Source organism: Botryllus schlosseri, chromosome 6 (genome assembly GCF_051294905.1).
Source record: "Botryllus schlosseri isolate E-star chromosome 6, Bs_hap1, whole genome shotgun sequence".
NCBI classification, from domain to species: domain Eukaryota; kingdom Metazoa; phylum Chordata; class Ascidiacea; order Stolidobranchia; family Styelidae; genus Botryllus; species Botryllus schlosseri.
Window position 1 is genome coordinate 856,721 of NC_137241.1, and position 21,582 is coordinate 878,302.

Consider the following 21,582-nt stretch of genomic DNA (forward strand, 5'->3'; position numbering starts at 1 on the left):
TATAAAATGCCAGAACGATTCGTGAAATTAGAATGGAGGAGAGCCACCCGATGGTCCAAGCTAAAATATGTATCGTTCTGGTCCACATGCATTCTTGAAGTTCGTCTTATGTGAGGCAATGTTGGGATCAAGTCACTACCTTCGAGTCACAAGTCATCTCGAGTCATTGCACATTTTGACTCGAGTCAAGTCAATCGATTTTAGAAGGTCACTCGAGCCAAGTCAACTCACTCGATTTTTGGAGGTGACTCGAGTCAATCGTCCCAATTCAAGTCAAGTCACGAGTCAAGTCACAACTCAAGTCAATTTGCCTTCTCGTAGTACGAGACATGACATCTTTGAATTTTGCTAGAGTTAAATATGCATCCGAAAAGGCGTACGTATCGCTAACACATACGAAGATCTGCTTCAGTCTATAATGATCAGCCTAAAAATCGAGAATAGAATACGCAACCTCAAAAAGTAGAAACGAATTGATATGCTGCAATAAACTACCCATCTATATACACATTCATGAGATACTATCAAAGCCTACGCGAATGGTTGACGAGAATATATACTCATAAACAATATTAGAAATCTATTTAAATAAAAAAAGGCTTTGGTTAGGCTGAGAAGAGAGCACAATGAGCAATGAGCATTCTAACATATATTGATATTACATTACTTTACTACTAGTTTACGACAACGTAGGCTATAATCTCCGATCACAACGTTTTCGGTCAATTTATTGGTGATTCAACAATGGAGTCCCAGTAAAACCAACGGGAATTGAATGATTGGTCGCTCTAGCACAGTGGTTCCCAACCTTTTTCCACCCACGTACCATTTTGAGGTTTTATGCAGTGCTCGCGTACCACCTATATAATTTACGCGCGTTTCCACCATTTATGACGTCATACTCACGTATTTGACCTATGCGAAGTGTATTGACAAATTCTAATAAACTAGGCGAGGGATGTCAAACATACGGCCCTTGGGACGAATCCGGCCCGCCAGACGATTTTATCCAGCCGCATAGTAATTCTGAGTACATTGAAAAAAAGATTATACTATCCATCACATCCACAGTAATAAACCAAATTACAACGTCCGCGTTGACAGTTAAATATCTTGTATTCATCACAACGCAAACGCAGGGATAACGCCAGATTATGACTAAGGCAGGGGTGGCCAACCTTTTTGCCATTCACGGTCGCATTTCGACTACTCGTGTAGCCTACGGCCGCATTTCAGGGCCGGGTCGTAATGAACGAGCTGGACGCCAAATAACCAGGTTAAAGTGTCTATATATTTCTGGTGAACTCTGGACTAATTTATTTAATGGTAGGCTTACTATGCGCACGAAAATGGTCGCGCTCATAGTCGCGCGAAGCGTGAAAAAAAATTCAGATTCACCAATGAATTTCGTCATTTATATTAGTAATTTATATTAGTAGTTTTACATATAACTAACAAACATTTATCCTTTCTCATCCCGTGTGATCAGATTCACTGGTATAGAGTTGATGTAGGGGAGTTTTCGAAAATTTAAAGCAAGTTATAAATTATGATGCATCTTAGGGTGGGCCAATTGGTATTAGTCACTTTGTAGCATGCTCTTATTTCTTGAACTCCCATCAAGATTGTTAGTATAGTGAGGATCACACGATTCCGAGCTGATATTTCCATGTGAGGCGCTTCATTTTCCACTGATGTTCGCATCTGCATTGTGGGGCCCTGATTGCAAAGGGTGCTACTATATTAAATCGAAAAATGTAGTCGCATTGAATCGCGCCCGGCGCGAAGATAATTTCAAGATTAATTAAAATCTTTCAAGAAATCGGGAGTCAATTCGTAAATTCGAATTGCATGTCGACGGCCGCCAACACATACTAATTGAATTGCGTGTCTACGGCCGCACAAATTCCCTCTTACGGCAGCAGGTTGGCCACCCCTGGACTAAAGCAAGGAACACTGAAATATGTCTACTTGTATCGCCGGTAATGCCATTGTATTCAACCGGACAAGCATCGTATTTTCGCCAATATCATTGCTCGCAAATAATGGTGATGCGACTCGCTAGAATGAAACCCTTACGATCCGTGTATTATCTATATATGCTTGATAATAAAGTATTCCAGCGAGCGATTTCATAACTTCGATCCGGCCCGCGATGCAATTTGGGTTTGACACCCCTGAACTAGGCATTATCAGCCAGGGTTGATGGGATGTATGGAATTGTTTTTTCACCACCAGTCACAAGAAGAACAACATAATGAAATAACAACACACAACAAAAGTCAATTTATTTAATGCGATGGCTGCATTTGTTTATTTTCCACTAGCTTTTCGATGCGTGACATACGTTTGCTTACAGCACATCGAAAGTCACGTATGGGCGCAACAGTTGGTTTCGTTTCTTCGACTTGATAGTCATCAGGGATGAAAATCCTTGCTCGCATTCCCACGTATAAGGGAAAATTAGCAGCTGGGGAATAGCGTGATACGACGGCTTCAAAAAACTGAAAATCAATCTCACCTGAAGTAATAACTCCCTTCGGTCGAAAAAAAAAACAGAATCTACTCGCGTACCACCTGGAAGACCTTCGCGTACCACTAGTGGTACGCGTACCACAGGTTGGGAACCACTGCTCTAGCAGGTTAAAACAGCATTTCGCGAACAACTCAAACATTAGCAAGATACATTGAATTTTATCGACACTGATTACTTGATGACTTAAAATTGACTTGTAAATTGTGCTCCAAGTCACGAGTCAATCCACATTTCTGTACGCTGAGTTAAGTCAAGTCATTTTTGCAAAGTGGCCTGCGTCAAGTCATGACTCGAGTCCTCTCAACACTGATGTGAGGTAGACTTGTGCAGACTACCAATATCGTTATAGTTGACGATTATCAAAGTACTATTTTTTGAAGCTCCAGTTTCAGACGCGGATTTTCAAAAGTGAGCAGTTCTAGTTTGCCGTTTCACGTTGCGCATTCCAATTAAATTAGTTGCCAAACAACTAGAAAGCACGGCTGGTCGTTTGGCGTTCATCACGATAACGATGTTCTGTTGCGTGTTCTGCCTGGCTTGGCCCACAGTTTGGGACCGGCTGATCTAAATCAATGATGCATAGGATTGGTCTATAGGATATCAGTTTTGATGACTACAATTCATCATTGGTGATGACCTTGTCAGTAGTAGTCTTCACATCCCAATCCCATCAAAGTACGCTGCAGCATCTACTCTTATGGACAATTCTCTTCTCGGTAGGTGCATGATGCATCTCCATTAACATACTAGTAGAATTTGTAGCAGTTGCTTTCTCGTAGTTTGCAGACGCTTCCCGAACACTGCTGTAGTAAGATATGTAAGTTTCCTTGATTTTTCCGTTCAGTTCGGCACAGCTCTTCTTGCATTGCGCAACCACGTCGGTGATATCCAGAATACGCAGAATCGCGTTTATGACAGCTAACGCAACTGTGACGCCAGTCTTAAACATGCCGACCGCACCTATGGTGGCAAAAGCTTCGGCATCGATCGCCTCGGCCGCAATCCCTGCTTCTTTGCCACATTCTGCGATTGTTGGATTTGGTATCTTCATATCTCTGTTCATGAACGCTATTGCAACTCCTTGGACCATCGGTATGATAATTTCAACATTTTGGTAGATTTAATTCTGCCAAGGCATGCATGAATTTATTCACGTCAAGCTTACTGCACCCACTAAAGTTTAGAACGTTGAGCGCAACACAATGTTCATGAATTTCATTGCCCTTGTAGAATAAATCGGCGGCAGCGGCATATTTCTTAAAGATTCACTCCACACATTAATCTTGCCTTCCTCTTTGTGTATTGGAGCCGTGAACTGCATCAGGTAGGAACGACAGTCCGTTTAGTCCAGTCCATTCGGGGATTGCGTCTTAATCACAATGTTATTGGCTTTATATACGCTTTGATGTAGGATTTAACGTTGCCGTCAATTTTTGAGGCGATATCGACGTCCGCTGTCTTGAGCTTCTCATTCAACTTGCCGGCTAGGCGTGATGTCACTACTTTCGCTATCCGTGCATTAACTTCTAAAATCACAAACACTGCCACACCGCAACCAAAACTCCACAACGAGGCGATCGCAGCTGCGTCCGCTGCAATTTGGATTACATCGGACGCAACCGTACTATCGCTTACGTCGTCTGCTTTTTTCAAATTGCTCGTCGATTGCGGTGCGAATTTCGATGGCATCAAGTTGGCATCAAGTTGAACTCTGAAATCACACTATCTATTTTTTCATCGCTTTCCGACACCCAGCCGGACATGTAAAGGAAGTAAGATTGTATGAGGGCTCTCATGGCGTATCGTCGTTACCGATTCGATTTGCTAATATGCTGAAATTTAAATCAAGAAAAGATTTGATACCGTGCGGTTGAAACCAATGTGAAATATCTTCATCCTATTCACGGTGTCGTAGAATACGGTACTATAATACTCGAATAAACGCCTGACGCTGAATTTGCCATTGTATCAGTCCACATGCTGAGCTGGATCAAACAAACCGAGACTTACACCCGAACTCTATACACAGGATATAGCAATAGACCTCACAGACGCCGCTATGTAGTGTAGTGGTTCTCAACCTTTTTCTCCTTGCGGATCGACCAAATTTCAAAATATATGTGGTGGACCTTAAAAAATCGAAATCAACCCCAAGCGTAATGTATGCAGCCGTTTTTCTGCAAGTATGTTACTAGAGCAGGGGTGGTCAACCTAATTGCTATTCACGGCAAAATTATGATTACTTGTATGACCTACGGCCGCATTCCATTCCACCTACTGTCCATGTCCATTACTGGCAAACTCTGGACTAATCTACTTTTTGATATCGTCTTACTATGCCCAGCGACATCAGTATATAGTGGTCATGTTAGATTTTTCTAAATATTCGCAAACACTCCCTCCATCAACTCTACCGGTGAATCTGATAACATTGGCTAAGAAAGGATATAAATATTTCATAGTAAGATGTGAACCTCAATAATGACGAACTATATAGAGACATTTTGGCCTATACTTATCACTACGATCGAGCTCTAAGGTCAGTGAACGGCTCCTTTAAGATTTTTCACCTTGCAATCTACTCTATATTTTGGTAACTACCCCATTGTCAAAAGAGTAAGCATTTTAAACGATTGAGTGGTATAATTACACTGATATTATGTCAAAAAAACCGAAACACCTAAAACGTTTGACCATTTTAGTAGGTCCAAAGTTATTTCGCTGCAATTGCAATTTTTTCATGCTGGCAAAAGCAACTGTGTATGACATGACTATAGAACAGACCTGGGACAAATGCGGCCCACTGGCCAAATGCGTCCCGTGGAGCTATTCCGTGCGGCATGCGAAGAGTTGCCTAATATTCCAAACATAAAACCAACTTTTTAATGTTGCTGCGTGGACTAAAAGCTGTAGAAACTCAAGCGAAAATTCGTTTACTTTCAAGCCTGTTCATTAATATGCCGCGATTACTCAGCTTATAGGTGACAAATTATGCCGTACCAATCAAAGTCTCAAGAATTCACCAAACCTTTGTTGGCATTGTCACATTACGCATTGCACCAGTGGTTCCCAAACTGGAACGCGCGCCCGCCTTGGGGTCGTGAAAGCATCTGAAGACGGGCGCGAAGCTGCGGTAAACTGAAGAAATTTCGATTTACTCTCAACTCATAGTTATTGCTCTCTGTATAGTCCGAAGTTCGTATTTGAGAACTCTCCCATCAACAGTCATAACCTTCATGCTGTCCAACTATCCGTCGGGATTGCCAGCATTCTGATTGCCTATTGTGATATGGCGATAAGGGGTGGGGGGAATTTTTCACTATTATAAGGGTGAATGTGTCTAAAAAAGTTTGAACACCACTGCATTACACTAGGCTTACCATATTTTGGAAATCAAAAAAGAGGACACTTTTTCAGAAATTTGCAACTTGCAAAACCGGGGTAGAATTCTCAAAAAACGGTGAATTTTTCCCACTTTGTGATCGGTTGACTAAAAAAAAAGGTCATCACTTCTGCTCAGAACTCAAAATACCGTTTTTCTCTCCACATTGCCAGGTGGATGACTAAAAAAAAAGGTCATCTTTTCGCTCAGAGCTAAATTTACCGTTTTTCACTCCGAAGCGTCACTTTTGTGCTAATTTACGGCATATCACTCGCAATTTGCTCTAAATCTGACCTAAATTTTCAAAAAAGAGGACAAAATCTCAAAAAAGAGGAAAAAAGGGCGTCCTCCGAGGACACTTTCAAAAAAGCCAAAAAAGAGGACAATCCTCTTAAAAGAGGACGTATAGTAAGCCTACATTACACGGTCTGTGCTTCAAATCATTGGGTGATACGTTGCCAAGTATCTCATTCGTAAAACAAGTCAATCGGTGCCCGTGATTACTATGAGTCATCATCACCCATAAAGGGTGAACGGACATGACAAAAAAGAAAGTCGACACCTGAAATTCAAAGAATATTCGCAGCAATATATATTTGCTTACTAAAGTCCGGTATAAACCGGTTTTTAGTAGTTAGTGCCGATCAGATTGCCGTGTTTAAGGAGCGGGACCGTATATGCCGCACCCAAACCCCTATTTGGGGGAGAGCGCGAGATCGAAGGGAGCCCAAATTGTTTCGGGAATTTACATAAATTATATACGTTCAGCTTGATAATAGATGATAAAGTGGTGATGATGTATCGTGCCGAACGCCAAAACTGTCACGGTCCGCGTGCTGATTTTATTGAGCTGTGAGTTTTTGTAGGGAAATTCCAAATTTTTCAAATATAAATTTTGAAACCTGAAATAAGGAAATACAGTCCTTCATTTATTAGTAAGTTCAGTTGAAGCTTTGGTTTGAGAATTGTGGCTGCAAATAAATATCAAAACATGCCACTCACCTTAAATGAATGTATGTATAGGGCAGTGGTCGGGAACATATGGCTCGCGAGCCATATATGGCACTTTTGGGTATAAGATATGGCTCTTTGCCAAATATTTATTTTTGTACTGAATTGCTCAATATCGCAGTGACTTGTTGGTAAATTCTCATCACGGCCTGAATAACTATTCTCGTCCCAATATAAACATGTCTTTGAGAGGTAAAGACAATGCCGTCTTCAGGTTTAGAGGCTCGGACCCCCTCTCTTCAAAATCATCAAATTTAAGTTACTGTCATGCCGGCGGCCAATATCACTCGCAAATTCCATGCGCCGGAATTGTTTGTGATATACTGGAGCCGAATCTAGGCACCTGTTAATTGGCACGCTAATGATTAGTTCTCTGATTGCACCGTTTATTTAGTTGCCTGACACAGCGACTACTCGTGTTGTTAAGATGTATCTTCTGTAATAAACGTCTATCGTGTGGCGACATCATTTCATGGTGTAACAGGGAGTACAGGCTTTGTATCCTGGCGTGGTGGCAGCGATGGGATTCGAACCCACGCCATCGAAATGACTACTGACTCAAACGTCCTGGCGATGTATCCCGAATCGAAATCATGAATTGTGCGATACGTTGAGTCGAAGAGCACAGCAGATATGGCGCCGCCCATTTCAAAACGCAGTTTTCAAATACACATTGTCTTCCTGATCTACGGCGCGAAATGAACGGTTGTGGATGTGACATTCACAATTACAAACTCGAATTACAAACAACGCCATAGCTATCCAAGTTCCGTGAAGTATAAAATTTATGCGTGTATTTCAACGTTATGTTACCGCCGAATACTTTGAGAATGGAGAAGTCGATAAGTATTTAGGTCGGAGATAATAAAGTTGGATTAGCAATAAAAGTCGATTGTCGCGTTCGTCAGGATTTATCAACCTAGGAGTAAAGAAACCGGTTGATCGCAGCGCATAAAGTTAGTGTTAATCTCTTGATCTATCAAACCGGAACAAACTAAAGATAACTTGTTTTCTATAAAAACTGCGTACCATTCCTACGTACAAATATTTCCGATAATGTCCGTGCCGATGGTGTCCTAGGTAATAGCTTCACTAATTATGTACCCGCCATTGCAGAGCGATATCAATATCCTATAATCAATTTCTTAGCTGTAACGAACGAATTGGACACGACCTTTATTTCGCGATGATGATAAATTCGACATATTACAGTGGCAGCGTCGCTATCAGCAGGCTGCTGTTTCATTCAACAAATTGACAACTGATGTCTTATAACGCGTTTTCGCATTATCATGCAACAGATAACGCCACTTAATTGAAAACTTGGGACACCTCGACTAACCATCGGGCGTAATCTTTCCAACTTGATGAGTCGCGATTAGCAGTATTTAATCACACGATTAGCAATATTCCGGATCAGCTAACTTTATTATCGCCGCTTAAGATGCGTCCCGATTAGCAGTTTTTAATCACATGATTAGCATTCTCCCGGATCAGCTGACTTTATTATCTCCGCCCTTGGATTTTCGGAATCAGTGAATCAGTGTGACAGTCACATTCGATTAATATCAGTCATAAATTAAAAGCTACTTATACAAGGAATTGCGTTATCCTTGGTGGAGGCTTGGCTCGTCTGCTTCTTACCTCTCGTTTCGAGCTTTATTTTCCAACAATAAATACCAGTTTTTACAGAGAAAATGTGGCGGACACTAGGAATCCCATGTAGTGAGTTCGAATAAGTGCTACAATGACGTCACGAATTTCCAATTGTGACGTAACAGTTGATTGGCATGTATGGCTCTTTGGGAGTTAAGATGGAAAAAATAGGGCCAGTATGGCTCTACGGGCAAAAAAGGTTCCCGACCACTGGTATAGGGGGTATAGGGGAGTGCTTCGCGGCAACTGACGCTTTTTGCACCATGACTGTCTAAGTGTCTATTTATGAAACTATGTTTCCTTAATCCGAAGTCCAACAGGGATTGAACCGGTTCGGGACTTTTTAATAGCGAGCAAAACGAGAGCTGAATCTCGTTTATCAGGATTGGGTTATCGGTACGCGACATTTGCATAACCTTAGCAAATCGAGACTTCAATCTCGAAATATTGTAACGCCCTACTGCAAATTGGCATTATCATGATTTTGCGGCTGTCTAATTTCGATACGATTATGGGATGTGAAGAACCACTGTGTTAAAAATGGTGGACAGTGGAGTAGACCTGCATATAGTGATATGTTACAGCTTGCATAGTGATATGTTACGCTTGCAAGACACTAATGTAGGTGGTACGTAAAAGTCGGCAGTGTCAGATCCCGAATCCCTGCGCCTAAGTGTGTAAGTATGGAGCTTCTTTCGTAAGCGGGGTCTTACAAATAACCAATGTAAATATCGAATGGAATATTTGGGGTTTCGCACTTTTATGGAATATTAACGTTTAATTTTTAGCCTTTCAGCAATAGAGTACGGAAATATAATGCATAAATCAATGGCGTTGCTCATTCTCATTGCGAGTTATATCACAGGTAAGATAATCACGGTGTTAATTGTTTTTACTGATAGTCGAATCATCAAGTATCACAACAGTTATATTTTTAATAAACTCGAGGTCGGACGCGGAAAAATGGCGGATATAGTAGCTTGTATCGATGTCCGGACTTATTATCAAATGCCAGAACGATTCGTGAAATTAGAATGAAGGAGAACGACCCGCTGGTCCAAGCTAATTTAAAGTGCCGTTCCTATTAATTTTTTTGGCTCTTTCAATATGAAGTCGGATCTTGAAATTCGTTCCATGTGAGATAGACTTGTGCATATTACCAATGACGTTAGTTGAAGTCAACGGAGCACAGTTTTTTAGTATCTCTGGTTTTGGATGCGGATTTTGAAAAATGAGCAGCTCTAGTTGTAATGTCGCATTTGGAATATAAGTTGCCAAGCAACTAGAAAACACGTATCATCGTTTGACAGCAATTACGATACCGTGTTATGTTCTGTGGTGTTCTTATACCGCCATTGATGGCCCTCAGTAATGAGTACTAACAATTTCGTAGCCAGGGGCTGGGTTTTGGTCGTCGAAAGCCCTCTCATTTCAAACTTGCACTTATATGTTCACCTGGAAAATCCAACCGAATCCAATAACATAAAAAAACAATGAGTTGCTTCGAATTTGAATCTAGTTGGTTGTGTTTTAGTCAGTTGGGTTGTGGATTTTTAAAGGTCATTAGTTCTAGTTCTAGTTCAGGGCTGGGCAAACCTTTTGGCTCACGCATTCAATTTCTGAATCCATTCGCGGGCCGCACTATATTCAATTGAGATTATTAGCCGAAATGCAATATTTCTATTTAATTACAATAGTGACCAAGGAAATGTGAAAATAATGTAATATGTTCCACTAAAACACCAAATTTTGGTCGGTTGACTAAAAAAAAGGTCAACGTACCAGTTCCACTCCCGAAATAAAACCAGATTCTCCATTGGTTAAATAAAAAAAAATAAAGGTCGACTTTCCGGCTCAGCTCCCGAAATATCTGTTGAAGCGCTACTCCAGTGCTGATTTACGGCATTTCAGCCGTATTTGGCGGTGTATTTCACCAGAATAGTGAAAGAAGACAGTGACATAATCAAGTAATCAGTGAAAAGTTGATTGCATGAAAAATCGGAAAAACTTTCATGAAAAATCGAAAAAGTTGCGCAAAGTTGCATGAAAAAATGGAGAAAAGTTGCAAAAAGTTGCACTATGACGTTCTTTCAAACAGCTTAAAACAGCATTCTACGTAACTTCTGAGTTTTTAGGAAGCTGCAGGAAGCTGGAAAAAATTGCAAAAGCTGCAAAAATTGCCCTAGTGATAACGTACACACGTCAAAAACATTGAAAATAATTTATAAGCTGGTCGTCCTAAATAACCATTTTGTCAAATTAGGGATGAAAGTCGGTTCTTCCGATTCTTAGAACAGGATGGATATTTTAATCTGTGGTCATCGATCTGTTTTGCTGGTTTACTTTTGCATAACCCTCAGGCAGGGTTGTAATGACCCAATCCTAGTCCGACCCGAGTCGCGATTTTTAGGTGAATCGACTTGACTCGAGTCAATTTCTTAAAGCACGGAAAACGACTCGACATGACTTGAATCGACTTGAATCTACCTAACACACGCGCGACTTATGGTTTTTAAAAGTGCAGCACTAAAAGTTTAGTCAAGTCGCTGCAATAATTAGATTTTTAGTACGTATTTTATCAATAAAATGTTTCTTGAGGCTTTCTGGGGTCACACAGACGGTGTTGCCGGCCGTAGTTTGCCCACCCCTGTTCTAATTCTAGTTGCGAGTGTTCAAATTTGCGTAGTTCTAGTTTTAGTTGTGCCTTTGGAAAGTGCATTAGTTGATACAGGTTTGATGTGAGGAGCATTTTAGTTTAGTGTTGCATTCAAACAGCTCTATGTGTCTACGTCGGCGTAGCATACATTTGGAAAAAACGGGGATCGACCCTATTTTATGTTTATTGCAGTGAGAGCTTGCGTTATGCCGCCCCTGCGCTTTGAAATAAACACTTGAACTTATTTCTGTATTACAGATGTTTCGGGGAGGATACCCCCACACATAGGAAGAGATAAGGATCCCCACGGCACCACACTGGGAGATATAATGTTGTATGTGATTTCCAACTATTTTATATCTCCAATTCTCTCTCGTATGCGTAATTCCCCCGTTTATCTCAATTAGTGTATGAGACATGGTTGTAATGACTCGAGTCACGATTTTGCTGCGACTTAATGACTCGTATCGATATAAGTCACTTGGTTTATTGACTCGACTTGTACTCGAGGCATTACGCATGGCTATTTGACATGAGAGAAATCGTGCCATAAAGTGTGTTCAATCTGTTTGAATATGTTATGTTCTTGATCTTGTTTGAACAATAACTCATACGACGAGGTTGCAATATGAAATCAGTTTATTATCAGCAGATCAACTTAAGACAGGCGGCACGATCCAGAGTGCAGTTAAACGAAAGACGAGTAGACAAGATAACACATGGTATAGCTTCTTGGGGGCACAGAACTTCGGTATACAATTGAATATAGTATATTCATATTGAAATGAACACTCTCTCATTCGAAATTTCATGCTGGTGACGTCATATTTTATGATACGACAGTTGCTATACAATGTTCTTTCCAATTCTCTACTAGTTGCTGAAGATTACCCCTGACGAGTGTCAGCCGAAAATATTCGGGTTCATTTCAATATGAATATACTAATCAATTAGAACACAGGGTATAAATACGAAGTACGACACACGAGGAAATAATGATCAGTGGTAATAACTAATCCTAGACAAATAAGAAACAAACGATACCAACGTAAAATGCACGAACATAACAGGATACAGCTGTTACGAGTAGAGATAGCCATAGTAGTTCTTTTTTGGCACTCAAGTAGAAACAGAAGTAGCAACCTAAATTCACGCTCAAGTACAAGTATAAATGCAGCGGGTTCCAAGTAAGTGAAATACTAGGTGTCATACGCCTAGTTTTGGCTAAAAAACTGAAAACTGCCAAGAAGAAGTTCAAGTCGTAAAAGATCCCTCAATATATTTCTATATATTCCGACAATCCTGATGATGACAATTGGCTCACCCGAAGATGCAATATCATTTATAACTTTCCCTAAAATATCGAAAACACTCGCTTTGCGCAACCATACGTATCCCATGCAGTATCTATATTCATAATGAAAGGGAAAGGGCCTTATGTATTTTTGTCCTCGATGTTTTTGCTGCATACACCGACTCATTATATACGTACACACGATCTGTGCATATAGCATATGCATATACCACGAGTGCATGGTGTGCATATGCCGCTGGACAAGGATAGTATAGATGTAGGCTTAGGCCCTTTTCATACCGGATTTACGAAACTCTTTCGGGAACAAGTTCCGAAACAGGCGATGTTCACATAGAGAAAAATTACCGAAACAGTTCCGGGAAAAGGGCGCGTTCATACCTATTTAGAGTTACCGCGAACTTTTGTTCATACAGGTCGTTTTTTCGGTAAATTCGCGGGAAATTATGGCCAGTATGAACGCGATTCTCCGTAAGTGTTGATAGTTACGAAACCATGTCTGTGGGGTGTTCCAGTTGTAATATGCTTGTGGAAAACAATGTGGGAGAGGCATATACGTGAGATGCGGAGAAGTTGGCTCCAACTTTTAGCTATGGGATGTAGCGGATATGCCTTCTCGAAGTGTATGGGGCTCTATAGGCTACCCGTACTCAATATCTGTATCAGTAATAGAGCCCGAGCATGTTCCTGGCTTGTATATTATCAACCGAAGCCGAGAGCAGAAACTGAAAGCCAGCAAAGAGGATAGAGTCTTGGAATGAAAAGAACCACCGAGGCGATCACATCTGCGTACGAGGTACGAGTAACGACAAAGTCAGTTTATCTTTGTGATTGCTGTAAAATGGTTTGGGTAAATCTAATCTATGTACACTGTACAGAGAAACCAGGGAAATCGAGAAATTCGTGAGAGAAACATTTGGTATACGAGCTTCGAGACCATAACGAAAAGCAGCAAGCAAATTACACGAACTCAATTTCTCTTGCTTGCTGATTAGCTGTCGCTCTTTGGAGGCTAGCCAATGAAGCCAATCGTTTATAGATCCAGGTAAACATCAGATGTATTTCAAGAAGGCAACTGTCACAAGTTGATTTTAATAAAAATTGCTGGTGCCTAGTAGGGCTAGCCACAATGATTCGAGTACTCGAATCTGAATCGAGTATTAACTTTATTGATTCGAGGCGAGTAGTAAAAGACTACTTTTCGAGTAGGCTACTGAAAGTATACTGAAAGTTGATTTACTAACGAGAATTATAACGTAGTTTTGATAAACTTTTCCACTGAGTAAGCCTTGATTGGCCGTGTCGCAACATACGAGATATAGTACAAAGCTACGAACGTTGCTGGAAATAACACATTTCCGAAGTCATGACCATCCCATATAACACTGTCAAGCAGTGCAATGAAAACGGTATGGTCGAAAAAACATTAAAGTATCTTTAATGTGACGGACAATAGGCGTTATGTTCTTTATGGTGGCATAAAAGGTAGCCTACACATTTGAATTTTGGCATGGTACATTGTGTTGTGATGTCATCATGATGATACTCGACTCGAAGCGTAATAAGTGATTCAGAATCGCATGACTCAGGTACTCAATTTTGCCCAGCCCTAGTGCATAGTAATATTTCTATATTTGTCATGGCGGAATGTCAGCCAGTTTTTGCGTAGCATACCACTGCAAAAAGGTCAGACAAATTTGGTATTGAATCATCATGTCAGAAAAAGAAGTCTGAAAGACCAATTGTTCTGGCCAAGTAGGCTACTTTCTGTCTCAAAAGTAAGACCCAAATTGATGGAAAATAGACTTAAAGTGGAAACTGAGCAATCAACACAATGTCTTGGACTCGAGTCATAAAACCATGACTCGAACTCGACGCTCCGCTCGATGAGTTGGACTCAGATTTGACTCGGTGATAAATTGAAAATGACTCGACTTGAATCTAGTCAAAACTATTGAAGTGGGATCGACTTGTGACTTGGTTACAACCCTGCTCACTTGACTGAAATTGCTGAAAATGAGACCAAATTTGTATATTTTTTGTAGTGTGGTCAGACATGTACATCAACCTACTTATTTAGTTACTTTTAGTTACTAAAACTATGTAGTTCTAGTTGTGGATTTGACTAAAACTATATGTAGTTCTAGTTGTGGATTTGACTAAAACTATGTAGGTCTAGTTGTGGATTTGAAAAAGTGAATAGTTTTTGGTTCTAGTTGCGGATATTTGAAAGTGAGTAGTTCTAGTTCTAATAGCAGATTTTGAAAAGTTGATAGTTCTAGTTCAGGGCCGGCCAACCCGTGGCCCGCGAGGTAATTTCCGAAATTTGTAGTATTATCAGAAATGGATTGCACAGATTGTGAACTTGCAAGGCCAATCAAAAATTTGATTAGTCTGGCCGCAGCACTTGAGATGTGATGACTGAAATATCAGTTCCGACGCATTGGTAGGTCTATGAGCCAGTCACATTTTGGTAGATCTTCATACACTACAATAAAGCAGAATACTTTGCGATAGATTAATCAAAAGTAAAAATTTTCTACACGCTTAGCGCAACATCTTGTCACTCGATTTCTTGCTTTTAATATTGTTACCCCTTTGTGAAAATGAAAGAACGCCTAATCTATCAGATTGAGTCAACTATATATATATTCGCGACCTCCCGTTTGCGCTCGCAGAAAGACCGTCGACTATGAAACCTAGGCACAAAATGATTGCCGCATGTTGGACAAAGCTTTCGATATCGATATGTCCAGGTGCCGAATAGTCCAGTCCTTGCAAACTGAGCCCAGCGAGATACAGCAGGCTTGCAATATAGTCAAGTTACAATATTATTAATTTATCAACTTCAAAAAATTTTCGTGCTTCGCGCGGCTAGTGGCCGGCAGAATAGTTCGTCAATCGAATGTGGTGATTTGGCTGAAAAGGTTGGCCACCGCTGTTCTAGTTGCTAGTTTAAAAAATTGAGTAGTTCTAGTTGAAGTTGCGCATTTTGAAATTCCAGTACTTTGTACAAGTCTGAGTGTTGTGGGTGGATAAAAAATTACCACAGCAACATTTGTACCAAACATGCATTTGCTGCATTGAAGTTTTTTCAGGATGACTTCATGATTGGGAGCCAGAGGGTTCCGTACTAGCCTACATAACTGATGACGCAGCAGCCTATCCCTTTCAGCCCCGGCTCATGGAGCCTTTTCCCTGAAACACAAACAGAGCATAAGCTAAAGCTAATTTCAAATATGTAATATAAATTTCCTTTCTGCTGCCCTTAAAATTCACAATTGCTTTTTCAGAAACTTGGCAAAGCACACATAAAGGTTGAAAGATTTTGGTCGACTGAAGGCGCGGTGTTCAGCTTTTCTCATAAACTGCAATCCGCTAAGGCCAGAATGATAGAGAGGATGGTATACGCAATGAAGACAAGACCTGGTGGTGATCCAAGTATCGCTGGCCCAAGACGTCGGAAATGCCCTGTGTGACTTTCTCAATAAACAATGCTCTTGCTTACCAGATGTGTTTGTGCTGTTTCATTTTATTCATGAGAGAAACTATAACTTAATGCACACTTGCACAGTTCCGCCTTTTCACCTTTTTCATCAGTATCCTCCATCTAGACCTGCGAAAAGATCAAATTAAGTTACACTTGCCTAACCTTGCATAACAAAGGAAGAATTGGTTGTAACAAGAAAATGAAGGCATAGGTGAAAACCAAATTATGGCTTGGATGATGTACGATGGCTTACCAGCCTGTTGGTACAATTTGAATTTTTCGTTAGTGAGTGAGAGCTAAGGACATCATTCTCTGCTGTGCTGCCACTATCAAAGCAGATGTTACCAAATCCCCTTTTCAGTAGGCGTATATGACGGTGACTAACCTACACACAGCATATCCGTGGTTAGAAACTAGCCTTTGATGTAACAAATTTGGTGAGGGTTAAGATCACCTGCCAAATTAGTGTTGAAGTGCTAACGTTTTCAGGCAACTCACCCAATGCTGCATCATTTGGAGATGGTGTTCTATCTTTTTAGCCGTGCTCTGTTTACAAAACCACAGAAAAAAGAAGCTGACTAGTAGTCAGTGACTACGTATTGTGAGCATACAGAATATAAATCCAAGAATAATGCATTCCCAACACCATTACCAAGAAGATCAAAATGCCGCAGTTATCTGACCTCGAAATACAATCAGCCTGAATGAACAGCGCGTTACGGTAACTAAAAGTTTGATTGACAGCGTTCCGGGAACCCAGCTGCGCCATTCGTGTTCATACTCAGTCGGTCCCGTAAAAATCTCCGAAAATAAGCGCGTTCATACCGCCCCGAATCACCAGTGTTATGTTCACATAGAGGGGTTCCGGTAAACATTTTCGAGAAATGTTATTCCCGGAACCCCGGTATGAAAAGGGCCTTAGGCTTTCTACTTCTTGCACCAACCCGCCATGCTATCGTGGGATGGGCATAGCCTCTCGCGATTTCGGTGCGTATATAGGAGGCCGATGAGAAAAGAAGTCGATTAGTCCTGAGTTTACCGTAAGGACATGGGTAGATTAACATGGGTATTTGGTAGGGTTACCATATTTTGGAAATCTAAAAAGAGGACACTTTTCCAGAAATTTGAGACTTGCAAAACCGAAAAAGAATTCTCAAAAATCGGTGAATTTTTCGCATTTTGTGATCGGTCGACTAAAAAAAAAGGTCAACTTTTCGCTCAGAGCTCAAAATACCGTTTTTCTCTCCACATTGCTAGGTGGTTGATTAAAAAAAGGTCAACTTTTCGCCCAGCCTGAGCGTCACTTCTGTGATAATTTACGGCATATCACTCGCATTTTGCTCTAAATATGACCCAAATTTTCAAAAAGAGGACAAAAGGGCGTCCTCCGAGGAGACTTTCAAAAAAGTCTAAAAAGAGGACAAATCCTCTTAAAAGAGGACGTATGGTGACCCTAGTATTTGGTGTCCAGTTAGTTCTTCACGACTTGACTTGACTCGATTCTAAACTATAAAAGTAAGATTGACTTGTGACTCAGAACCTTATGATTTGGATACGACCTTGTTATGGGCATGATGGCGAATAAATAGTAGATACGGAAGTTGACACTGTTACCAGTTGTATTCAGCAGTTTGATTTTTGGTATTCTCCTCTATTTCAGCTATACAATATTCGGGTTAGTGATCGGAGCTTTCCTATTCATCGGGATTAGAGGCATTTGCTTTGAAATACGCAACAGGGGTTTATGCTCCGGACTACAAACCAGGACAAACACTCCTTCAACACACCAATCTGCAACCCACAAACCAACGTGCCGGTCACGCCCCTGCGAAATACCCCAAGTCACCAACACCTGATGGTAACTTAACGCGCGATACCTCTCTACTGCGTTATCGAAAGTCCTCAAGAGAATCCATTACGGAACTGACTGCAACTATAGACTCCTATATATTTCTTTAACTCGGTATTGTCCTTATTTTGGGACAATAATGATCGATATACGCCCGAACTTTGGTGATTTCTCAATCCAATTTGTAATAAAGAATGATGTTTGCAGACTTTGCGTCCGGCTTGATATGCAACGGCTTCCGATCCTGTAGCAGTAGAAATAAAATATATATAACGCCTATATAAACATATCTGACAATACTTCGCCAGCATTAGTAACAATTCATGAGAAAAGCAAAAATCTCCCCTCAACTACACTGCATATGCTGCACTTGGTATCATCACAACAATGTCAATATCATCACAACACCTGTCACACAGAGTGGCGAAATGGCGTATGGTGGTATAATTCACAGCTGCAACATCAATGGGTCGTCGGTTCGAGTCCGGCCGAGGTCGACTCCAGAATCCCTACCTAAGTGCTGAAGGTTTATCTAGGCTCCTCCTCGCCATATCATCCGTGTCAGTGGTGTCTTATAAAAGCTTAGAAGTGGGCCGTGCTACAAGTCTGCAGATATATAATAAAATAAAAAATATTGGTCTGATGTAAATGACCATCGTAGTCGACAACCACCATGAGTACCTCCAACAACCAACCAAACAATCACACCTGTCACACAATGCGGCATCAACGATAACATTTGTAAAATGAGGGCTTCTATCAAGCTTGAAAGTAACTACCAATCTAGTTATAGTTCCTTAGTTGATGGTCAAGTAATTACTATTTTTCCGAGTAGTTCTGGTTCTAGTTACGAATTTTGAAAAGTTACGTTGCGCTATAATAACGTTGTAGTCCTTTCAAATTCTTCTCAATCGCAACCACATCAGGCACGCATTTTGGATACGTTGCACGAAGAGTGCAATGCAATATTTGAGCAGTTGACCTACTCTAATCATGTTGTTAGACAATTAACTATTTTGTCAAGATGCCGATTGAAATAACTTACACGTGGAGATAGGAGGTTTGCTCCGAGGACAGTATATGGTAAATCTTTGCAGAGTGTAGGTAGACGCCGCGGGCCATAGCATAGCGATGCCAAGATGGATTGCATAAATAGGGTATAGAACTACATATTTTCGCATTCCGAAAAGTTTAAATAGATTCAACTGAGAGTAGTTTCGTTAATGCGTTTGCAATAATAATGGTACATGTGCTAGATCTGATCGATTTGTGGATTTTAGAGACTGCGATATGACAATAATCACACACTCATTTAGATTGAATTGGTTAGCACGGAAAGAGTAACAATTTTCAGCCTACTGTTAGCAGTGCTCAAAAACAGATTACGGACGGGTGGCTGTAAAAGGATCATGGTAGAATGTTGATGTCTCGTGACGAAATTCAGAAGTGCCCCGGGCAGCACAGCAACTTTATTACCTTGTCGATGTTCCATTTTTTGTGGAAATCCCAAATTATTCAAATATAAATTTTGAAATTTAGAATAGGTAAACCATTTCCTTATCTCAGGAGGATGTTCAGAGTTGAAACTTTGGCTTCAACACTGTACATGCAAATAAAGATCCAAAATTGTATGCATATATGTATAGGGTTATAGGGAGATGCTTCTCGGCAACTGAGGCCTTTTGCACCATGCCTGTCCATTTATGAAACTTAGTCCTTAGTCCAAAGTCCATCAGGGCAGGGTATTTTAATAGCGAGCAAAATGAGAGTGTATTCTCGCATATTAGGATTGGGCTATCCGTGCACGTCATTTGCGTAACCTTAGCAAATCGATACTTCAATCTCGACATATTTAATCTCGATTTAACACTTTAATGGAATATTGACATTTAGTTTTTAGCCTTTCAGTAATAAAATACAGAAAATATAATGGATAAATCAATGGCGTTGCTCATCATTCTCATTGCGAGGTGTATCACAGGTAAGATCATCACTATGTGACTTGTTTTAATGATAGTCGAATCATCAAGTAGCACAACAATGATACCTTGCATCGACTTATTATAAAATGCCAGAGCGAGTCGTGAAATTAGAACAAAGGATAGTCACCCGATGGTCCAAGCTAAAATATTTTGGTGTTCTTGTCCATATGAAGTCGATCTTGAAATTCGATCTACGTGAGGTAGACTTGTGCAGACTACCAATGTCGTTATAGTTGACGGTTCTCGAAGTACTATTTTCTGAGTCGCTCTAGTTCTCAGAGGTGGTCGGTAACGAAGTACTTCTACTTTTCGAAGTACTCAAGTAGTCTTCACTACTTGTGGTACTTATTCAAGTAAATCTCATTTTCGCTACTTCTACTTCTACTTCGTAATTTCTTGTTATCTACTTACTTACGTTTCGCTATTTTCAGTTTGTCAAGTAAAAGTGGTGTAATCCTCCAATTCGAAAGAGAGAATGAAGAATTTCGGGGCTGTTTTCATGGTGTAGGCCTACCAACATTTAGTTTTTATAAAGTAAAGCCCAGAAGTTTCGTCGAGTTTCGCGAAAAGTAGTTTTCAATTATGTTTTCACAAACGTATCGGTGAATAGGCTATCATTTAGGTACAGGTTTGTTTGTTTTTTGGGGTATTCATGGTGTTTATCGACGACTATGGTCATTTACACCAGGCCGATATTCTTCTTATTTTCCGTAACTGCCGACTTATAGCACGGCCCACCTCTAGGCTTTTGTAAGACACTGTTGACGCGGATGAGGTGGCGAGGAGGAGCCCAGATAAACCTCCAGCACTCAGGTATCGGAATTCGGAAGTCGACCTCGGTCGGACTCGAACCCGCACCCATTGGTGTTGCAGTCGCGGATTATACCACTGCGCTATCTCGCCACATATAGGTGGAGGTAGCGTGGCTCCCTTTACTCACACCGCACTGTCGCCAAGATGAAATAGTTCATCACAGTAAATATGTCCCATCATAACGTTTGAAACTAGTAGTTTCAAATGCTAGCATTACCTATCATATCGTAATCTAGCAGCCCAGCATGTCGTCTTTTAATCTGGAAAAGAGGTTTCTGACTTTTTGAGCGCGAGAGCTGTTTCAGCAGACCACTGTTGAATTAAGCTATCCTGGCAAGAGACATGCAAACCATTTTCCGCTTTTCAGAAGTAGTGTTTGTATTTCTCATTTGTTTCGCAGTATCATTAGTTTGAGTTCTGATTAGTTTCAGTTCCTTTGTCTAGATCTGGGGAACTTACATGTTGAAGTAGTGTAGTAATGTATCTATTTTCCGAAAATAATATTGCACTATGGTATGGCATTTTTACGATCCTCTATATATTTTTTATTAATGTATACCAGGGGTCACCAACCTTTTTGCAACCGAGGGCTACTTTTGCGTAATGATTGAAGCGGCGGGCTACCATTTACTCCCGCCGTTTACCCGTGCCACACTGAATTTCCGCTTTGATATTCAAAGCACTGGGTAGGGCTGGACATCATGTTATCTGTTTCTATAGCAGTCAGTGGGAAGCCTGGCATTGTATGATATCAACTAGTGCGTTGTACACTGGTATTTAACTTGTCACTGCAATTCTAAGTTAGTGTTCCAGATGTGCAATAATTAAGCGTGTTTTGTGTTTGTTTTTGATGAAGTTGATGTCAGAAAAGGCTGATTCACAACGATAAGTCGAA

General features: G+C 40.6%; 2 protein-coding genes and 2 long non-coding RNA genes across 5 annotated transcripts in view; 1 reads left to right on the forward strand and 3 right to left on the reverse strand.

Moving 5' to 3' along the window:
- LOC145440598 (protein LKAAEAR1-like) overlaps positions 1-21,582 on the reverse strand; it is a 245,280-nt gene that overhangs the window by 94,120 nt on the left and 129,578 nt on the right. The window lies entirely within an intron of this gene.
- Positions 1-21,582, reverse strand: part of LOC145440592 (uncharacterized) — a 233,858-nt gene that overhangs the window by 29,396 nt on the left and 182,880 nt on the right. The window lies entirely within an intron of this gene.
- LOC145440972 (uncharacterized) lies at positions 14,694-16,121 on the forward strand. The gene is made up of 2 exons (XR_013915668.1): positions 14,694-15,506; positions 15,537-16,121. It is a non-coding gene; the product is annotated as an uncharacterized LOC145440972 (long non-coding RNA).
- On the reverse strand, positions 16,068-16,972 carry LOC145440971 (uncharacterized). The gene is made up of 2 exons (XR_013915667.1): positions 16,542-16,972; positions 16,068-16,169 (listed from the first exon to the last, which is right to left on the reverse strand). It is a non-coding gene; the product is annotated as an uncharacterized LOC145440971 (long non-coding RNA).